Raw genomic sequence first — 22,668 nt, 5'->3', positions numbered from 1 at the left:
TGCAGTAATTTAATTTAACTTGTGCAATAACCCCATTCACCCTGACTGTATATATTCTGTTTGTGTAAATAATCTTGTTCAGTTTACAATATATATATGTATATATATATATTTATTTACGTTTATGTTTGTTAATAATTCCTGTTTATTTAACTATATATTTGTTAATACTACTGTNTCACCCTGACTGTATATATTCTGTTTGTGTAAATAATCTTGTTCAGTTTACAATATATATATGTATATATATATATTTATTTACGTTTATGTTTGTTAATAATTCCTGTTTATTTAACTATATATTTGTTAATACTACTGTTTAAATTTCTTATATTTTCACGTATCTTTCCTCTCTTGCAAGGAGCACCTGTAACATAAATAATTTCCTCTCGGGGATCAATAAAGTATTTCTGATTCTGATTCTGATTCTGATTATTCCGCGGTCTCATGCCATCTACTGAGCCTTTGAGGAAGTGCAGACCAGATTTTACTGCGCACGTGCAATCCCCCCATGTTTGACCCCGTGTCTCAGCCTTCTCTTGAATAGCCTTGCTCTGAACAAGGAAGGGACAGAAACTTTTATCTTACTGAGGGGGTGTGGTTGACCCTGTTGCTAGGTGTGATGCTTTCTTTTAACAGATGTGACTGGTTGTCACAGACATGCCCTTTTGTGGGCCTGCAAGGTGTGGACACCCAGTGGAAATGAAATGAACTGCATCACAGTATTAGACTGTGAAAGTGTTGTTAGTGTGATCACTCTGCTGATGGAAAGTTGAGACAGACAAAAGTCATCACTGCTGCACTGTTGCATTTTTCCAGTTTTTCCAAATATCTTAGTATCGTGATAATTTTATTTCTGGCGTTATAGCGTTATTTTGTTAGGTGGGAAATGTGTGCATATCCAAAAATGAGATCGACGACAAACATTCCCCCTGCTCATCTGTAGCATTTCAATTACTCAGTGTTTTTGTGTTTAGAGACCATTTCTCTGACCTCTTTGTGTTTCCACCATTTTCTCCTCTGCTGAAGAAACTCTTACTGTGCGTTCAAACCAGAAGCTTCCAAAGAGGCAAAGTCTCTCGTGGATGCTCAAGAAGCACGACTGTCAAAAATATTTGTGGCAGCTTTGGTTGCTCTAGTCGCTCACCACGTGAATCATTAGAATGTTTGATGGTGCTTGTCGATTTAAAGGAGCCGCAAAGCAGACTACTGGCTTGAAATCAGCGTAGCTGCTGCTTGCTGTTGTCCAGTCAAAAAGCTCAGAGTTGGCCTACAGAAAGTTATATTTGGTCAATGAAAACAGAAAACAGAAATAGAACCTAAAAAGGTCATAATTACAATTACAATTACAATTCTCCTCTGCTCTCTGTATCTATGGAGATAGATTTGTTTCATAATTATGTGTGTCAACAGATCGACAATCTGTGTAAATGTGTAATCTGTAAATATAAAACACCTTCCACAAATACAAAAAAAGATTTGTAAACTCACAAAAATATTTTGCAAGTATAAAACGGATCTGCAAATACACAAACACATTTCACAAATTAAAAAAAATATCTGTGAATACATTAAATTAATTTGCAAATAAATCAAAAGCATTTGTGAATATCTTCCTAACATTTACAACTTTCGAAGAGGCATTTGTGAACTCAGTTTTTATTTGTGAATCGAAAAAACATTTGTGGAGCTCAGTTCTACGCATGTGGATTTGCTTTTTATACACACAGAGTTTTGAGACAAACTTTCCGCTGGTCCGAACGAAAATGCACTCGTATCACTCGGCCATTTTCAGATAGCGCATGATCACCCAGCTGATGACGTCATGTCCGCATGTCAAAGTAAGAGCTCGCAGTGAACCGCACCGTGTTTAGGTAGGTTACATTGTTTTAGTGAGGTTACATTAACTGTTGTAAGATATGACAAGTGGCAACACCCTGGTTAAGGTCTTTGATAGAACAGCTGTTGGTGTTGGAAGCTCTTTTTCTTTAGAAATGTAGTATTGTAGTTTTATTGTTCATTGTTGATATGTAGCTTGCGCTAAGCTAACGTTAGCTACTGAAACGGCATCTGTTGCCATGGTAACAGTAAACATTCATGGCTGGGGGGACGAAAGCAGGGTGCAGCATTTTATACATTGTAAATTGACCCTTCGTCAGTACCATCCAACCTGTAAAAGATAACCTGTGTCATTTTTCACTTACCATTGCATTTATTGCAGTCATTCACCCCATTTGTTGTTTTTAGCATAGTTGGTATTTTCTATATGTATAATCAGTTGGCAGTTGTCTTTGTTTGGCCAGCCTACCTGCTACCGCCATCTACTGGTCATAGTGTTTTTGTGTCATCATGACTTATTGCTCTGTTGAAATTAGAAAACTCAGCAGTTAGAACATAGACTGCATGGGTTAGATCAGATGTAAGTACACTTGTATTTTGCATTTTTATTCATTCTTATGAATACAAATATATTTTATGAATAGCTGTGTTTATTTTCTATTAGAACATGGCACTCTTAAATACTTGATTCTGATTGGTCAATCAACAAAATTCTGCAGTGTTTATTTCTTGAGGTATAACCGCTGCTCTGCTGCTCCGTTAATAGGGACGCCATAGCAACAGCCTTAGACTGAGGAGCATCAAAATCAGTTAATGTTAGTCCACATAGGCCAAATAGGATCGGAGTGGAAACGGAAACGTCCAATTGACCCTTCGCTAAGTCCCGCCCCCGGACGCAGACTGGCCAATCATAATGTAGCATCGGGCTGGCTCAGACCAGGGTCCGACAACAACACAGCTGTGCTCCATTGACTCTAATGCAGTCTTTTCAGATTGCCTTCACTTTTAGGCTGGTTTTGTGGATTTGGAGCTAAATGTTGTGCCTGGGGCACGTCGTGTATTAATGATACCCGTTATCTGGAGAGGTTGGAAAAAGATATACATTTCTTCCCTGTTCCAAAACCAAAATCAAACCCTGAAAAGTGTAGGGTTAGCTAACGTTAGCTAGCTACTGAAGATATAGCCTACTGAATGTATACACAAGCTGCTTTTGTTTTTTAATGATTATGACAGTGGAACAACGACTGTCCCTGCTGTACAGGAACCAGTGAAGGGAAGCAGGGAAACTTTGCTCCTATTCAACCAGCTGTGTGCCAACGCATTGTGCACAGATGAACGTTGTTTGACTTCTTCCGCAGCCCCCCGACAGTCCAGCTGCCAGTCTGGGTGCTGGGAGCGGCACGGGGATGAAGCTAAACACTGTTCATCTGCACACACTGTGTTACCTACATTCTGAATATATCCTTCAAAATGCATATTGTAGAAATTTTAGAGTATTTCTCCAGGGAGTGCAGTTAGCGACAGTGGGAGCGCCATGCCAGTCTAACTCCGAAACCGAAAGTTTGTCGGACTTATGTCCGAGCGCCTCACCCTACCTCTAAGGCTGAGCCCAGCCACCCTGCGGAGGAAACTCATTTCGGCCGCTTGTACTCGCGATCTCGTTCTTTCGGTCACTACCCACAGCTCGTGACCATAGGTGAGGGTTGGAACGTAGATCGACCGGTAAATCGAGAGCTTCGCTTTCTGGCTAAGCTCCCTCTTCACCACAACGGACCGGTTAAGCGCCTGCATCACTGCTGATGCCGCCCCAATCCGCCTGTCAATCTCCCGCTCCATCCTACCCTCACTCGTGAACAAGATCCCGAGATACTTCTCCACCTGAGGCAGGACCTCCCCCTCGACCTGGAGAGGGCAATCCACCCTTTTCTGGCTGAGGACCATGGCCTCAGACTTGGAGGTGCTGATTCTCATCCCAGCAGCCTCACACTCGGCTGCGAACCATCACAGCAAGAGCCGGAGGTCACTGTTCGATGGGGCTAGGAGGACCACGTCATCCTCAAAAAGCAGAGACGAGATCCTCCTGTCACCGAACTTGACACCCTCCACCACTCGGCTGCGCCTAGAAATTCTGTCCATGAAAGTTATGAACAGAACCGGTGACAAAGGGCAGCCCTGGCGGAGTCCAACTCTCACCGGGAACAGATCCGACTTACTGCTGGCTACGCGAACCAGACTCGCGCTCCTTTGGTACAGGGACTGGATGGCCCTTAGCAAGGGGCCACCAACCCCATACTCCGGAGCACCCCCCACAGGATGCCCCTGGGGACACGGTCGTAAGCCTTCTCCAAATCCACAAAACACATGTGGACTGGCTGGAGAGCTGGTCCACGGTTCCGCGTCCGGGACGAAAACCACATTGCTCCTCCTCAATCTGAGGTTCAACTATCGACCGAACCCTCTTCTCCAGCACCCTGGAGTAGACCTTACCGGGTAGGCTGAGGAGTGTGATGCCCCTGTAATTGGAACACACCCTCTGGTCCCCTTTCTTGAAGATGGGGACCACCACCCCGGTCTGCCACTCCAGAGGCACTGCCCCCGATGTCCACGCAATGTTGCAGAGGCGTGTCAGCCAAGACAGCCCTACGACATCCAGAGCCTTGAGATATCCAGGGCGAATCTCATCCACCCCCGGGGCTCCGCTGCTACAGAGTTGTTTCACTACCTCGGCGACTTCTGGCCCAGAAATTGGACGACCCGCCCCGAGACCCCCGGCTCTGTTTCCTCACTGGAATACATGTTGGTGGGATTGAGAAGCTCCTCAAATTATTCCTTCCACCGCCCGACAATGTCCCCAGTTGACGTCAGCAGCTCCCCGCCCCCACTGTAAACAGTGTGAGCAAGTTGCCACCTTCCCCCCCTGAGGCGCCGGACGGTTTGCCAGAACCTCTTTGGAGCCGATCGATAGTCTTTCTCCATGGCCTCACCAAACTCCTCCCACGCCCGAGTTTTTGCCTCCGTGACTGCCGCTGCTGCGCTCCGCTTGGCCCGCCGGTACCCGCCAGCTGCTTCCGGAAAACCACAGATCAACCATGCCCTGTAGGCCTCCTTCTTCAGCCTGATGGCTTCCCTCACCTCTGGTGTCCACCAGCGGGTTCGGGGATTACCGCCGCGACTGGCCCCAGCGGCCTTGCGGCCACAGCTTGCAGCCACCGCCTCGACAATAGCAGAGCAGAACAAGGCCCATTCAGACTCAATGTCCCCCTCTGCCCTCGGGATGCGGTCGAAGCTCTCCTGGAGGTGGGAGTTGAAGATCATCTTGACCAGTTCTTCCACCAGGTGTTTCCAGCAGACCCTCACTGCTCGTTTGGGCCTGCCAGGTCTGCGCGGCGTCCTCCCCTGCCATCTGATCCAACTTACCGCCAGGTGGTGATCAGTTGACAGCTCTGCTCCTCTCTTCACCCGAGTGTCCAGAACATATGGCCGCAGGTCAAATGATACGACTACAAAGTCAATCATTGACCTGCAACTTAGGCTGTCTTGGTGCCATGTGCACCGATGGACATCCTTATGTTCAAACATGGTGTTAGTTATGGCCAAACTGCGACCTGCACAGAAGTCCAATAACTGAACACCACTCGGGTTCAGATCGGGCAGACCATTCTTCCCAATCACGCCCCTCTAGGTCCTGCTGTCATTGCCCACGTGAGCATTGAAGTTCCCCAGCAGAACAATGGAGTCCCCGGTCGGGGCACTATCCAGCACCCGTGCCAGGGACTCCAAAAAGGGCGGGTACTCTGAACTGCTGTTCGGTGCATAAGCGCAGACAACAGTCAGGACCCGTTCCCCGAGCCGAAGGCGCAGGGAAGCAACCCTTTCCTCTACCGGGGTGAACCCCAACATACAGGCAGAGAGTCTGGGGGCTATCAGAAAGCCCACCCCGGCCCTCCGCCTCTCACCTGGAGCAACTCCAGCAAAGGAGAGAGTCCAACCCCTCTCAAGGACTTGGGTTCCAGAGCCGGAAATATGTGTCGAGGTGAGGCCAACTATATCTAGCCGGTAACGCTCAACCTCTTCCACAAACTCCGGCTCCTTCCCTGCCAGAGAGGTGACATTCCATGTCCCAAGAGCCAACTTCCGTAGCCGAGGATCTGACTGCCAAGGCCCCCGCCTTGGTCTGCTGCCCGATCCACAATGCACCACACCACCAGTGGTACTTAGAACATGGCACTCTTAAATACTTGATTCTGATTGGTCAACAACAAAATTCTGCTGTGTATTTCTTGATTATCACCGCTGCTCTGCTGCTCCGTTGCTAGGGACGCCACAGCAATGGCCTTAGACTGAGGAGCATCAAAAAACGTTAGTCCACACAGGCCAAATAGGATCGGAGTGGCAAAATGCAGCATTTTCAGGACATCACATTTAGATCAGACATATTTCTTTTTGCGAATGTTGAATCAATAAAATGTGCTTTAAACATTATTTTGTGTCACATCACTGAATGTTTTAGTAGTAGCCTAAGCCATGTTCTAAGCGGGATAATGTATAGTGAGGCTCACTATACATTATCCCTTACTTATTGTTTAACGATAAAATGGTCTTTTAAATGCTGTGCTGAAAATGTCTAAATCTTAAACCCCATAATGTTCTACTGATCACACTAGCATTGAAAGGTTGTGGAGAGATGTCTGGATGTCAGTCACCAGCATCTTCTACCATGGCCCTCTTTACAGCTTGGATGGTACTGACTTCTGGTCTATTTACAATGTGTAAAATGCTGCACCCTGCTTTCGTCCCCCCAGCCCGCAACATGAATGTTTACTGTTGCCATGGCAACAGAAGCCGTTTCAGTAGCTAACGTTAGCTTAGCGCAATCTATATATTAACAGTGAACAACAAAACTATAACACAACATTTCTAAACAAAAAGAGCCACCAACACCAACAGCTGTTCTATCAAAGACCTTAACCAGGGTGTTGCCACTCGTCATATCTTACAACAGTTAATGTAACCTCACTAAAACAATGTAACCTACCTAAACACGGTGCGGTTCACTGCGAGCTCTTACTTTGACATGCGGACATGACGTCATCAGCTGGGTGATCAGGTGCTATCCGAAAATGGCTGAGTGATACGAGTGCATTTTCGTTCAGACCAGCGGAAAGTTTGTTTCAAAACTCTGTGTGTGTAAAACACAAATCCACACGTGTAGAACTGAGATCCACAAATGTTTTTTCGAGTCACAAATAAAAACTGAGTTCAAAAATGCCTGTTCGAAAGTTGTAAATGTTAGGAAGATATTCACAAATGCTTTTGATTTATTTGCAAATTAATTTAATGTATTTAAGCACCTGGCTCATCTCAGACAGGAACTGTTGATGCTTCTGCTCTGAATTTGAAGCTCTTGGTCATCAGTCAGATGTTAGCAGTTAAAAAGTTCAACTGTTCTTGTGGCATGCCTTTAAATGTGAGGATTTGTTCATTGTGAGCTGGAAACACACTAACAGCTCCCAACTTCATGTATGAATAGTATTTGCAATTTGCACTGGTGCTTTGTGGTTGCAAAATGCCATTAATAGTTGTGGTCTGGGGCCCTGGGGCCCTGGGGCTCTGGGGTACAAAAACACACGCCTTGCCTGCGTTTAGGAAAAAATGGTCTGGATGGGCAGCGAAGTGTTAGTGACGTATCATGTTTGTCAGTCTTTGTGTGTGTATTTGTGTGTGTCTATGTTTGAAAAATAGTAATCTTACACATTCCACATGGAAAAAGATGCCATACATCAAGCATCATTAATATGTCACCCACCCTTAACTTGTGAATGAGCCTGTTTGAAATAACAGGCTCTGACATATGTTAACAATTCATCCATTATCAAATTTGTTGGACATTTATTGTTTGTTGATCTCCTTATCTATGAATGGTAAACCAGGTGCAGTGGAGAGCAAACACTTAAGCAGATTTTCTTTCCAACCAAAAAAAAAATTGTTGTCAGTGTCAGTACCAGTGTCAGTAGAAACATGCTCTTTTAAATTTAACTATCATTCTTCTGTGTTCACTTTAATGTTAATTTAGATCAATAACATAATATTGGAAATCATTTCATTTTTTTAATCAATCAAATCAAACAAGCAATTTGCTGTATTTTGGCACAATACTGCTGCCCATTGAAAGTTGGACATTCAAAATGTCAGTGAGAGACCCCTCAGTCACTGAGACTGCTTCAAGTCGAGCAGTCTTTGTTTAATTAGGGGTTCAAGCCCGAAGGGCGGAAACCCTATCGTTTTCATCCTGTTTTATTAGGGGTTCAAGCCCTAAAAATATTGACCAATGAACTTTAAAGGGGGCGTGGATCAGCAAATGACTCCACAACATTTGGGCCAATCATCACAAAACTTACAAGAAATGTCTAATGAGGTACCAGGAACATATCCTTAAAGTTTTATTTAAATTGACCACTAGGGGGCACCACAAATGCAAAAATGGGCATGCAACAATGCAAATCAGATCATAAATCACAAACTGATTGTCCAGTCATTACAGAACTTGCAGGGTGTGTTGAATAATAATTATGAAACAGGTGTATTCTACGGTGGCCCTGAGAAGCCAAACACACTGCAATTTAACAAAACACATGCATACACACAAAACACAAACAAATTATATCTTCATCAATTTGACCACACTTGCAGCATGAAGAAAAACGTTCTCCAAATCCCACAACGCAACACATTAAGAGAACACACATGCAAATTTAAAAAAACACAACACATTACCAAAAAACACATGCAAATTCTACAACACATTATCAAAACAGCGCTGCAAATCACACAACACAACGGAAGTGTTTCCAGGGGACACTTAAAAGTGATGCACACGTCTGGAGAACGTGTCCGTCCCCCTTTTTCCAATAGCTAACGTTGGCAGATCTGCTCTAACTGCGCATATTGAACAAAATGCAAGTATATATCATAGTATTGACACTGTGAATGCATGCTTCAGATATTAAGCTATTGCTATCTGCTGTTAAACTTGCGTAAGCCGTGTAAGTACCTGCTGCGATAGCTTAGCAAGTAACGTTAGATGTTGAGCTCTTATTTAAGATGACTTGAAAATATAATGTCAATAATCCATCTCTCGTTGTTTCTCAGATTATCCTGGAGGCAGATGAGCCACCTGCTGTCACAGCATATAGCTGCAGCTGTGCTGCAGGCAAAGGGTTTTGTAACCATTTGACAGCTTTATTATCGTATATCAAACAGCACATTACCTGCAACTTGGCCTTCCAGCAGTCCCACCTTCCCTGGCCTGTACCAGTGAACCACAGAGGTGGCATTGACCAAGGACCCAGGTTTGCTATACCTACGTTTTTGTGTAGTTCTGATTTTATGAATTTCCCAGTCATGCTTTTGGACAATAGATTTAACAAACTACATGATATTCACTAACATTTTTTTGTGTATTACCCAAAGGGAGTATATGCAGAGGCCGCGACTGACCTTGTAGTTAAGAAGCCCAAATCTTTGGGGAAGACTGGAGTGAAGTCCACACTGTATCCTGCTTATACTGGTAAGGCAGCCAACTTACACACCCTTAAAATTCATGCATTCAATATAACATGATGCATACCATTCAGACCTTAGCCTATAACTATGTGGTAGATGGTGAGGAATAACATCTTCTTTACAGTATGTGTGATTTTTAACCCAAAAATCTTAACAGTATGTGTGATTTGGAAGAAAAAAACATCATCTTCACAGTATGGGAGATATGGAAGAAAATCTTTATAGTATTTGTGTGTGTGAAAAAAAAAAATCTTTACAGAATGTATGATGTTGCATTTCTCTGAGTTGATGAGTGGTCTTTTGTCTTCCAGGACCCCTACCAGATCCACACATCATGACCTCTGGAGCAAAACTGAGCCACATCCACCCTCGCCCTTTACTGTGTCACATCCTAGAGGGCATGTCCACCCTAAAGATGGTCCCCTCACAGTTTGGCCCTGTACCTTATGGTAGTTTCGTCTTCGTACCTTGGAATAAAATGTAATAAACACAGAAATTAACCCGCATTCATAGTAATTTATTGAGACATTTCATATAAAAAATAGACTCCCAAAACACTTGGAACACCTCCTGAGATGGAAATCTCATAATATCTCATGGCCTGATCAGACACACAAAATCTGCTCAGATGGTCTGCGGCCCCATGGACACGGTCTGTAGCTTAGCCTCCAGCTCTGCAATATACTCAGGGGCCTCATCCAGGGCACCTGCAAAATAATGCCAAAAAACTGTCAAACACTCATGTCAATCCCAACTCTATTAGGATTTCGAGTTATTTTATTTTCACTGTACAGGAATGAAAACAGTTTTTTAAATTTCTATTTATGGTTGAGCTTAATTGTATTCCACACATCAAAAATGTAACAAAGATAGGTTTTTATCATCTTAAGAATATAGCCAGAGTTGCCGATGCATGCTTTTATCTCTTCTAGTTTAGACTATTGCAGTGCCCTGCTCTCTGGTCTTCCCAAAAAAAACATCTCCAATCTCCAATTACTCCAAAACTCAGGTGCTCGTGTGCTGACGAAGACCAGAGGGCGGGAGCACATTACATCGGTTCTAAAATCGCTGCATTGGCTCCCTGTGTGTTTTAGGATCGATTTTAAGGTTCTTTTATTCGTTTTTAAATGTCTTAATGGTCTCAGACCATCTTATTTATCTGACCTGCTTTTATCATATCAACCCTCGCAGATCCTGAGATCCTCCCGCACCGGCCTTTTAATCATCCCAAAAGTTAGAACAAAAACCCACAGTGAGGCAGCATTCTGTTATTATGACCCACACTTGTGGAACAGCCTGCCAGAGAGCATCAGGACTGCTGAGACTGTTGATATATTTATAAGGAGGCTCAAGACTCACCTTTTTAAATTGGCTTTTAACTGATTTCTTTTATTCTTTTAATCATTTCATTTTACTTTATTTTTAATATTTAATGTTTTTATTGATTTATTCTTAAGTTTTTATGCACTTTATTATTATTAAATCTTCAAACCCTTATTTTTAGATCTTCCTCTCTTAAATTTTTATGCATTTTTATTTTCTATTTTCAAGCAATTTTATCTATGCCTTTTATCCTATCTCATAATCTTTTAGCTCTAGTGTTTCCTCATGGGGGGCCTCCACACTGGGAGGTGTGTCTGGTCTGCCCGTGGGGACTTCATCCTGGAGATCCCTCAGGCCCGGAGGACTGTGGGGCTCTGCACCTTGTGTGGAGTCTACCCCAGTTTTTCCGGGTAGGGGTGGTCTCTGTAGGTGGCACTCCCTGTGGGCGTAGGCTGTGACCCCTCTCGGTGTGGATGGCTCCCATAGGTGGTGTTTTCCTCACCTTGATCCTTAGCGTCCTGCCATGTCCCTATGCCATGTTTCTATACTGACAGTTAATGCATGTCTTTGTGTGTGTGTGTGTGTGTGTGTGTGCTGGTAATCATCATGTTTTGGGGACAATGATCTGTTTACACAGTCACGTCATGGGGACCTGTGTGGGGTCAAAAAATCAGGTCCCCATACGGGAAACCCTTTAAAATGAATGCAGGAGCTATTCTGAAGGTGCCTGTGAGGTTTTTAGCGTTGGCCCAGAAAGCACGTTTTTTTGTCAGTGTGTGTGTGTGAGAGGTGTGCTCAGCAGCGGCCACTACAGTTTCTGGCTGGCATTGCACCAAGTGCTCCACACACACATTCTTCCAAATATGGTTGGTACCGCCCATTTCCTGGTCCTCCTGAGGAAGGATTTCAGAAGCAAGAAGTACTTTTCTGTGTTAAAGATCACAATTCACATGGTGGACACGGCAGATTGTTTGCAGGAGATGCCAGCTAACAAGCAAAGGATTTCTACACAGGAACAAAAGTATAACATAAGGTAAGTGCATTTATGTGGCAAATCAATATAACCAGTGATCAACCCTTAAGTTAGGTTGATTAGCTCTGATCGCATGATAGCTAGTTAGCACTAAGCTAACTGCAGATGCTGAGTGTAGGCCTCAACCATTTTACTACAATTTAAAAGTTACATGCAAACTAAAAAGACACTGCTAAATGTGTAGTCTAAATGGTAACTCTCAGAGGGTGTGTGGTAAAAAGAATTTTGCATACTTTTCTAGATTTTATTTTAATGTGTGATTTTAATTTTGCTATGATGAATTTCTATTCAATATTTGTAGTGATGTTACATTTTCCATTGCATTGTAGGAGTATTTAAATTAACAATAAATATTTAATTTAATACTTTTATTTCATTAGAAACTGTTGACTAAATTACTTTCATTTTGTATTTGAAACAATACTCAGGATATTCCTGTAATACTAAGCATTCAAATTATTACTGTCAGGTGGCACAAGTGATAATAGTAAGGTGTTGGGACCAGGTAAAATATTCATTTAAGAACATAAAAACTGGCTTCAGATTTAATTCTACACTCTCTCTATTTCATAGTCTTGTATTTTTCATTATTTTAAGCAGCTAAAAGGAGGAAGGAGGTTAAATGTGATGGTTGTCTAGTGTGAATCAGTCCACCCAACATTTTAATGTAATGCATCTATAAGGTTAATGGTAGTGAGATACTGAGGGCAGATCTTAACCTTCAGAACATATTTTTTTCTGGGTTATTTATCAGTGTATTGTGGACACTCACGATGTCCCCACAACACACCTTCAGTCAGTGTAAGGTAGAGTGTCTGAGTAAAACCTGTGTTTGAAGCCCTTGACAAAACTGGTCTCCACAAGGAAATGCAACATGTGTGAAATGTCCCCATGAAGACCTGCTCTGTTTGACTTGTGTGAACACAGACAGGGCTTGGCTGGCCAATAAGAAATACTTAACTATGAATTTAGTTTACCTCTCTGAAGTCTGGTTAATGTTGACATGCATCTCATCTTAGAGATTTTGTCTGAACAAGAGGTCCATCTTATACATATTCTGCAGTGTTTGCAGCAGATTGATCATTTGTTTCTTGTAGTTTTATATTCTTAATAAATATGTTTTTACAGATGACCAGCATTGCATCTCACAGCACGGTGGTGGACAACCCCTATCCTTAACCCCAGTCAGAGACTCAGATGGGTGATGCCACTGGTCCAGACAGCTCTCCTCAACAGGTACATTCATATTGATCACTTCACATTTAATTCTACACTCTCTCTATTTCATAATCTTGTATTTTTCATTATTTTAAGCAGCTAAAAGGAGGAAGGAGGTTAAATGTGATGGTTGTCTAGTGTGAATCAGTCCACCCAACAATTTAATGTAATGCATCTATAAGGTTAGTGGTAGTGAGATACTGAGGGCAGATCTTAATCTTCAGAATGTATTTTTTTCTTGGTTATTTATCAGTGTATTGTGGATGTCGTTCCCACAACACACCTTCAGTCAGTGTAAAGTAGTAGTTCGATTTTTTTTTTTTTTAGCAGGAGATGCAAAGTCCCACTGGCCAGAAAAACAATCTACAAAAAATCATTCATTCCAACTGCAATAACAGCCCTCAACAGCAGAGGAATTACAGTGCCTTGATCATGACTTGCTGCTGGTCCTTTTCTTTTCTTTTAAGTGTCAATGTGTCATCTGATGTACCTTTTTTGCGTGTTTTTTGATCCTGTAAATGTCTTGGATGTGTTTTAAATGTCTTCTGTGTGTGTGTAAACCTGGTGTTGAGCCTTGTCGAAGACAAATTTCTGTTGCCTTTTGGTTCCAGACAATAAAGTTTTCTATTCTATTCTATTCTATTCTATTCTATTCTATTCTATAGAAGCATCAGCAGAGGCGATTTACTAAGGGGAATGAAAGGCCACCATTGTCCAGAAGACACAAACCACTATGATCAGATGATGAGATGCCTTCAGGAGTCAGTGCTATGAAGCCTTCATCTACAGGTGAAGTCTTTGCACATCTCTCTTTTTGATTGTGTCTGCTCCTTTTTGAGTATGTATTGTCAGTGTATGAATTAAACTAAAAATTCTGCACTCATTGAAAAAGTGTTCTGTTTTAGGTTCTTCACAAAAAATGAGCCAAGGCCAAAGAGTCTCAGGTTGAAAAAATAACCATGTGCATTATTTTTGTTTATGTCCCACAGACCACAACACCACACAAGGGTGTGGATAGATGCGTAGGAAGAACTGGACCTGAATTATATTTATTTATTTTTTTGTTGTTGTTTCTTTTTGCGTCCCAATCATCTTTTCCCTCACTCCATTTATCATTTCAGTCCAAGGAGAATGCACAAACCAGTATTTGACAGTGTAATTCTATAGTGTAGATAGTCGTTCTGCAGGCGCAAATAACTTCAAAACAGAATTCCAACCTACACTCCTTATCTTTCCATTTACACATTTGTTTTCCTGACTACTTCAAGGTACAGCTAGTCAGAAGAGGAACAGAACACCCTGGCAGCAGACAGAGGTGCAGGCCGTGGAAAGGCACATGAATCACTTCATCAGATCTTGCATTGTACCAGCAAAGAGGAACTGTGTGGAGTGCTTAATGGCTGAACCTGAGGCTCTCAAGAACCGGGACTGGCAGAACGTGAAATTTTATGTTTACAACCGCATTACAGCCTACAAAAGGAAGTACAATGGAAATAGTGTGAAGATCAACTCTCAGGTAGGGCAGTTTTTGTTTACATTCACGTCTCAAATGATCAACATGTTCAGTGGACCCTTTCGACACATTCAGTGTGTTGTGCTGTTATCTTTTAGCATTTCATGGCTTTGTTCTGAGGTGTCAATAATAACCAAAAATTACAGTATTTTGAAAGGAGCATATATGAAAGTCGTATTTAAATTTATTTCATTTTGGAATGCTTTTCTTAAAAAATAGGCAATGTGTTTGTATGGAGCCTCATTTAACTTAATTTGTTGAGTTTGTTAATGAAGTCGAATTCATTAAAAGTTGAACTCTGCAAACTAAATATGAGTTTAATGTCTTCAAGTTTACTTAGTAGTAGGTTTAGTTTTGATATGGTGGTACTAAGTGTCAGGTGATTGATCAGTAGTTAGCTGATGCTCAGCGGTTGACTGTGATTAAAAATATTTTAAAAATAGTAGTGACTGGGTGAGAATTAAAGAAAGAATAGCTTTACCAGGGAAGGGTTTCAAGGTTTGTCTTTTTGTGGGTATGATATGGATCAGAAAATATCCAAACAATAACTTATTACTCTTTCAATCCTTTTTTGTGTGAGTGAGGGAGCTTTTTATTGCTTCATCTATTAATATTTACTTTAATTACACCAATAATCCTATCAAACTGAGGGATATCAATCAATCAAACATACATTCTGCTATGTTGTGAAGATTATTACATGCATAGCAAGAGGTACTATGCAAGAGTGATGCTTTGCATCACTAGCACCTTTTCAAGCCTCATGTTACATCTCTATATTATCTTTGAACAACTAAGCTAAGCTGAATTTCAAAATTTGAACTGTTACTGATATACTACTCATGCATCTTTTAATTCTACTTAGATTAAAACGGTAGATTAAACCTTTATTTAACAAATTCGATAATCTTAGCATGTACAAGGTATAGATGCATGTTATTTGTCATTATTAATACATTTGTTGCAAAGTCCCCACTAAACACAATAAAAACAAGGAAGTGTGTGAACAAATTATGTAAATAATATGTAAATATATGTAAATTAGGTCCCCACCAAACATGTTAACTAGATTTTTCGAAGGTCCCCATATGTGATGGGGAAATCATTATTTCATTAATTCAGATGTCTGAAGTCGTATATAAGCTAACACTGCTGTGGATAGTGTACCTGATTTTTTTCACACCTCTAGAACCTGTGGAAAGGGTGGTCCCCACAAGTGATGATTAAAAAGTGAGTCCCCATCAAACATGAAAACCAGTGTGTGTGTGTGTGTGTGTGTGTGTGTGTGTGTCCGTGTGTTTGTGCCTGTGCGTGTGGGGTGGAAGGGGCGGGCTTACAATATTTGTTGTATTCTTGTTGTATGTTTTTATCTTGTGAAGCACTTCGTGTTGCATGTCTTATGTATGAAAAGTGCTATATAAAGTTTGATTTGATTTGAACAAACGCTTAATTACCTGCACCAAGGAGGTTGTTGGCCATGACTGACAATAATATGTGTATACCAAACATTAAACTGGCACCAAGTCATGCACAAATAAGACATTTAAACTTAAGCACTGGTGAAATTCTTGACTTTTACAGAGGAGCTTACCATCTTCTAGAAAGGGAGCCAAACATTCAATGTTGCTGCCACAGGAGCTGCAAAATCTTCCAACACACCCAGCCAACTGAGTGCTACAATAAGGACAATACATTTCCTGGGGAAAAGGAACAATGTGAATGTTATTCATTTGCAATGAAGTAACAGCTATTTGGTAAGCTATTGCAGCAGGTAACGCTACCTGCAAACTGCTGACACTAATTTAACGGCAGATATCAGCTGCAATAGCTTAATATCTGAATCACGGCAGATATCAGCTGCAATAGCTTAATATCTGAATCATGCATCCACAATGTCAAAAAAAAAAAAAAAAAAGATAAAGAGTTCATTTAGCTCAATACGTGAAGTTGGTGCCAGTAAACTTCACAAAGGAAGCATGTCTTCTTGAAGTATCACCAGCTATGTTTCAAAGCCTGAGGTTTAATTTTATTAGTAATTTCAGTAACATTAAACCTATCAGTACTTAAACTGTGTTGCCAGACTTGCTAATCTATCGCAGCAGGTACCTACACGGCTAACGCAAATTTAACAGCAGATAGCAATAGCTTAATATCTGAAGCATGCACTCAGTGTCAGTACTATGATATATACTTACATTTTGCTCAATATGTGCAGTTAGAGCAGATCTGCCAACGTTAGCTACAAAAGTAAACAAAAGGAAACACGTTCTTCAGACCTGTTCATCACTTTTAAGTGTCCCCTGGAAACACTTCGTTGTGTTGTGCGATTTGCAGCGCTGTTTTGTTAATGTGTTGTGGAATTTGCATGTGTTTTTTGGTAATGTGTTATGTTTTTGAATTTGCATGTGTTTTTTGGTAATGTGTTGTGTTGTGGAATTTGCATTTGTTTTTTGGTAATGTGTTGTGTTTTTTTTAATTTGCATGTGTGTTCTCTTAATCTATTGTGTTGTAAATTTGCATGTGTGTTCTCTTAATGCGTTGTGTTGTGGGATTTGGAGAACGTTTTTCATTATGCTGCACATGTGTTGTCAAATTGATGATGTCTTCTTAATTTGTTTGTGTTTTGTGTGTATGCATGTGTTTTGTTAAATTGCAGTGTGTTTGGCCATTAAAGCATGTCCCCAAAATGTTTCTGCAGTTTACCAACAGGAAGCGACAATGCTTCCAAAGAAGAGTATGGCCCGGTTGAGACTTGGACATAGCCTAAATGAATGAGCATCTGTCTGATTGTCATAAAACCTGTTGGTAATCTTCAATGCAGGTGTCCTGAACTGTCAAAGGTCTTGATTCTACCAAACTTTCAAGTTTTTAATGTCCATGCTGGCTTGAACCCCGGAATTGCTTCTTGTGGCTATATTTATTATTAGAGGTTCAAGCCCGAAGGGCCGAAACCCTATTGTTTTTGTCCTATTTCATAATTATATTATTAGTAGTATTTGGGATTCAAGCCCGGAGGGCTGAAACCCTATTGTTTTTGTCCTGTTTTAGTATTGTTGTAATTTGTCTTCATCAGAAATGTTTTCGCAAATTCCTGTGAGCTGCGAAATCAGAGAGACATGAAATTTGCACAAATGATTTTAAGATGTGTGCAAATGGTGCTCAACAATGCCCATCGGCCAGATGGGGGCGCTAAAATTAAGATTCAAGAATTTTTTTTTTTTTTGAGATTTCAGATTGACTTGAAATTCAACACACATGTTCAGGTGAATGGGTTCTACGAAAACCACAGGAACCCTCAAGGTCCACCTAACTAAATTGTCCGCCATATTGAATTTTTCGAAAAACACATTTGTGACATCTCCTCCTAAGGCGTAGGTCCAATTTGTACCAAACTTTCTGTGGATCATGAGATGAAACTTTTCAAAATATGTCAACAGCTTATTGATATTCATTGCGTTTTGATGATATTAACCAATGATCTCTAGAGGGGTTGTGGCTCAGCACATTAATTCATTTTACTCCTAAACCGTTCAGCCAATCATCACAAAACTTGTAGGAAATGTCTACAGAGGTAACTGAAGCATTACCTGAAAGTTTTATTTGAAATTAACTAATAGGGGGTGCTATGCATGCAAAAACGCTACGGAATTTCTGTAAGGGATGTGAGGACTCTAAAACTTAACCTGAGCCTCCCTCGGCATATGGGTGAGTAGATAATGGCTGAATTTTCATTTTTGGGTGCACTATCCCTTTAAAGGGGCCATGGCTCATTTCATTAAATCTAAATTTCAAGACATTTCACATTCCATACTTTAAAAAAATCATAATAAATCACCAGTGGGTCATACAGAGAAATGAAATTTTTTCAGCACATCCAGTGAATTGTGACAAAACTTTGCCGTGCTACAACCTCTAGTCAAATCAGAAGTCCGTCACTCTATATTTTTAAGAATATGCAAAATTAATTAACATCTATATATCTATGTCACATGTTTCAAATGGTGTTCAGATCGGTTTGTCACCAAAATATTTGACAATATACCTGAAATCATCAGAATGATGAGATTTCTTTTTTTTTTTTAAAACTTGTTGGTAATCTTTAGTCCAGGTTTCCTAAACTGTCAAAGGCATTGATTCTAACCGGCTTTCAAGTTTTGAATGTCTGTGCTGGCTTGAAGCCCAGAATTGTCGTCTGTGGCTATGTTTTTTTTTCTGTTTGTTTCTTTGTTTGTTTCTTTCCCAGTCGGTTAACAGTGTAGGCTACGTCTAGGGGTGTTTTGGTCACCAGATTTACTGCAGAGTGAAGACTCCTCACTTTCACACAGCTCCTGCTATGGGCAACTGCAGGCACGGAGACAGCTGCCCGGATGAGGAGCAGTTTGCCCCGTAAAGGCTGATTTGTACTTGTGCATCAGCACTATGTAGAGCCTGCACCAGAGCCTACACATGTAGCCTACTCTGTTGCAAGCATAATACTTGCGTAGTGGAATGTCTGTGTCACTGTGCAGCAGAGCATGTGAGCAGAGTGGGGAGCGGTGAGCGGGAGGATTTTGTGTTGAGCGAGGAGCGGCTATTTTTTTTAAAAGGTGGCGCGGAGCCTTATCTCTCGCTCCAATTTCGCTCCGGTCGCTCATGCCCCACCCAGAATGCATCTTTGCACCTGCGCACACCCACACTATTTTTGGGGTCTGCCCATTTTTCCGACAGCCCATTGGTCCGACATCCCATTGTTCCGACCATATTAAACCCATTGTTCCGAAGTCCCGTTGTTCCGAAATCATCATGATGCCCTGTGGTTAAGGTCTGGTTAGGTTTAGGCACAAAAACCACTTGGTTAGGGTTAGGAAAAGATCATGGTGTGGGTTAAAATGAAAAAGAAAGTGGCAAACACATAAGCCGTGAGCCTGCTTTGCCTCAAGCCTTTCCCAGCTGACCCAGAGCCGGTCGCGGCGCACCATCAAGGCAGAAATACGCCCGCCGGGAGCCGTTCAGCACCACGGAAAGCTCCCCACCCAGAGTTAATAACAGGAGGTTATGGTGTTTCACTCTCTCCTTTCTATGACACTTGTATCTCGACCAGTAGCCTACTTTTGTTACGTTGTTGATCCTCTATGGTACACAAATACAGTAATAATCACATATCGGAACAACGGGACGTCGGACTAATGAGAGGTTGGAACAATGAGAGGTCGAAACAATGCTAATGCAAAACTATAGAGTTTACTGTGTACTTCAGAAAAGAAACTGAGAAGAGAAGCAGCGGTACCTTGGAGAACGGTCCCTAACTGCGGGGAGAGGTGAGAGAGCTTCCCCGGAGGTCGGCCGCTTAACCTGGTCCGTCTCCTCTACACTTTGACTTATTTCCACCCTGCCAGCGGTACCGTGTAGAACGGTCCCTAACTGCGGGGAGAGGGCTTCTCCGGAGAATCTACCAAGCTCATGTTTTATTTGTGAATAGAAGATTACAGGTTAGGGTAGTACGACGCAGTTTTTTTGAGCGGAGTGGTGAGCGAGTGGAGCGGGATAAAATTTATGATGGAGCGGAGCGAAGAATGCGCAGAACCAAGCAGAGCGGACAAGCGGCACAGAGTGACAGGTCTGCGAGCGAGGAGCGGAAATTTTCACCCGCTCCGCTCACATGCTCTGCTGTGCAGTTACACCTCCAAATACCTTTACCTGCTGTAAAGTTTAAAACACACATTAAATATAAGGTAAGGTAAGGTCCTTGCCAGTAAGGTAAAACTTTATTGTCCCCGGGAGGCACTTTGTGCTGTTTTAATTATGACTACTGTCTGTATTACAGACAGTACAATACATAACACACAGAATCAGAATCACACACTGTCAGGTATAAATCATAGACACTTAGTTGTCACTGCTGGTTAAGAAAAGCGATAGCAGATGGAACAATGGATGCTCTGTAATGCTTGGTGCTACATTTAGGGAAGCAAAACCTCTGCCCTGTTGGAAGCATCTAAAACTCAACATGGAGGGGATGTTGAGAGTCTGAGACAATAAACTGAGCTTTAGAGGTGACCCTCTCTTCATACAGATGCTGTAGGCTATTTAAAGTAACACCTGTGATCTTACAACACAACTTGACCACTTTTTCCATCTTGTTCTTGTTTTTAAGGTTCAAATTACAAAACCAACAGACAATGTTAAAAAAACAGACTCAATAAAAGCAGAATAGAGCAATTTCATGAAATTTCATTAAAAAGAATAGCCGTTGGTTTGCCTTACAGATGCTGTCGGTGTTCACGTCAAAATTCAACTTGTCATCTAACACAGTGCCCAAATACTGATATCGCTGCACTGCTGCCACCGGCTCCCCCTTGATTACAAGAGCAGAAAGACAGAGCCTCCTCCGAAAATCAATAAACATCTCACCGGTCTTAGACACATTCATGCGGAGGAAAGACTGGTCACACCAATTAACAAATTCATCCAGTATCGGGCCATGATCATATTCTGAAGAAGACTTACAATAACAGAGTTGTCCGCGTACTTAAGGACATTCATTTGTGAACAGATCCCTGAGGGGATCCTGTAGAAGACAAACGGGTACCGGACAGTGTTCTGTTAACCCAGACCCTCTGTGTGTTGGCTTGTTGACTTTTTAACAAACGGGTCTCAATGTTAAAATACAAATAAAATTAGATAAAAGTCTGTGAGCTAAAACATATGGCTGAATACAATTAAAAGCAGGAGAGAAATCAAGAAAAAGCAAATGTGAATGATTCATATTTCCCTCCAATGTCTCAGTACAAGACTTAACAAGTGTCCTACACTTGCCTCAATGCCCTATATGCAAACGGTAAGGGGTCTAGCATGTCCTGTACAGAGTATAGGAGTTCAGATTTGACGGCGTGTTCAAATGTCAGCCAGGAGGCCGGAGGCTGCTGCGGCCCCGTGGGAACGGGACTTGAGGCTGCTGTGGCCCAGCAGGAACGGGGACTTGAGGCTGCTGCGGCCCAGCAGGAACTGGGACTTGAGGATGCTGTGGCCCAGCAGGAACAGGGACTTGAGGATGCTGCAGCCCAGCAGGAACAGAGACTTGAGGATGCTGTGGCCCGGCAGGAATGGGGACTTGAGGATATTGGGGCCAGGGCTCGAAAGTAACGGTGTCCCGACGTCCCGGGGACTAAAAGAAATTGCTACTGGGACACAAAGATGATACATCTGGGACAATTCTGGGACAGTAAAAAAATGTCAAAGCAAATGTCGAAATGGGTGTTATTCACAACGTCATTACGTATGGGTATGTGAACGTCGCTTTTGTCGTTTGAATAATTTCAATAATAACTCATGAACAGCAAAAATACAGTGGCTTTTGCCACACCTGACTCCGCACCTGGCTCCACACACGTGCGCATGCACACACACACGGAACCCCTTCTTGGGTCCACCCTCTCCCTCTCTCCACTGTTGCCTGCATCTCTATCGATACAGCCTATAACGCATCTAATCAGCTATTTGAAGTGTCACCTCTTCAGAGCAAAGCATGTCAATTCTGTTTTAAATTCGTGTTATTTGCAAAGTCATCACATCTGGAAATTACTTTGACGTCACTTTTAATCGTTTAAACAAAAACTAGTAAAGGCAATCGCCAAACTGTGCAAAATGCATCCTGGGATATTAACTCAACTCACTGCTTGACAGTCACACTAGACACCACTCGCCACCTATGCTCGCCACTCCACATCAGAACACAGAACCTAGCAATGCTGAAATCGTTGAAAAAAAATTGATGCAAACTCCTCCATTGCCACTCCAGTTGGAGTAGGATGTGACACTTAGCTTCGGGATAATGTTTCATCTGTCTCTGCTCGTGTGGTAAGTTTGTTTGTTTAAGTAGGCTAGAAGCTAGCTTGACGGTTAATTTTTAGCTAGTTCTAGTTCTTTGCGATAGCTAACACTAGAAACTCAGCTAATCATGTACATGATGGCCTTACAAAGTTATACAATGTGACAGTGTGTTCTAAATTTTGATGTTTATGATAATGATGTTAAGTATCCTTCTCTCTCTCTCTCTCTCTCTCTCTCTCTCTCTCTCTCTCTCTCTCAGATTCAGATTCAGAATACTTTATTAATCCCCGGGGGGAAATTGTTTTTGTTCCAATGCTCCGTGCAAAGTAGAAATAGAAATACAGCATGAATGGAAACAAGAGATAAAGAT

The 22,668-nt window shown here is 41.9% G+C and overlaps 1 protein-coding gene across 2 annotated transcripts in view; it reads right to left on the bottom strand.

The window, feature by feature from the left end:
* The window catches only part of LOC126396243 (cadherin-2-like), a 430,873-nt gene that overhangs the window by 356,553 nt on the left and 51,652 nt on the right, over nucleotides 1-22,668 (bottom strand). The window contains exons 2-4 of one of the 2 annotated variants that reach the window (XR_007570553.1): nucleotides 16,685-16,728; nucleotides 16,081-16,186; nucleotides 9,899-10,109 (exon numbers count right to left, since the gene is read on the bottom strand). The exons of the other annotated variant lie outside the window; for it this stretch is intronic. The gene's annotated coding sequence lies outside the window, so the exon portion shown is untranslated. Of the gene's footprint in view, nucleotides 1-9,898; nucleotides 10,110-16,080; nucleotides 16,187-16,684; nucleotides 16,729-22,668 lie in introns of those variants that run through there. 2 annotated transcript variants of the gene reach the window in all.

This window comes from Epinephelus moara, chromosome 10 (genome assembly GCF_006386435.1).
Source record: "Epinephelus moara isolate mb chromosome 10, YSFRI_EMoa_1.0, whole genome shotgun sequence".
Taxonomy (NCBI): Eukaryota; Metazoa; Chordata; class Actinopteri; order Perciformes; family Serranidae; genus Epinephelus; species Epinephelus moara.
This window is presented reverse-complemented; position numbering and strand designations above follow the sequence as displayed.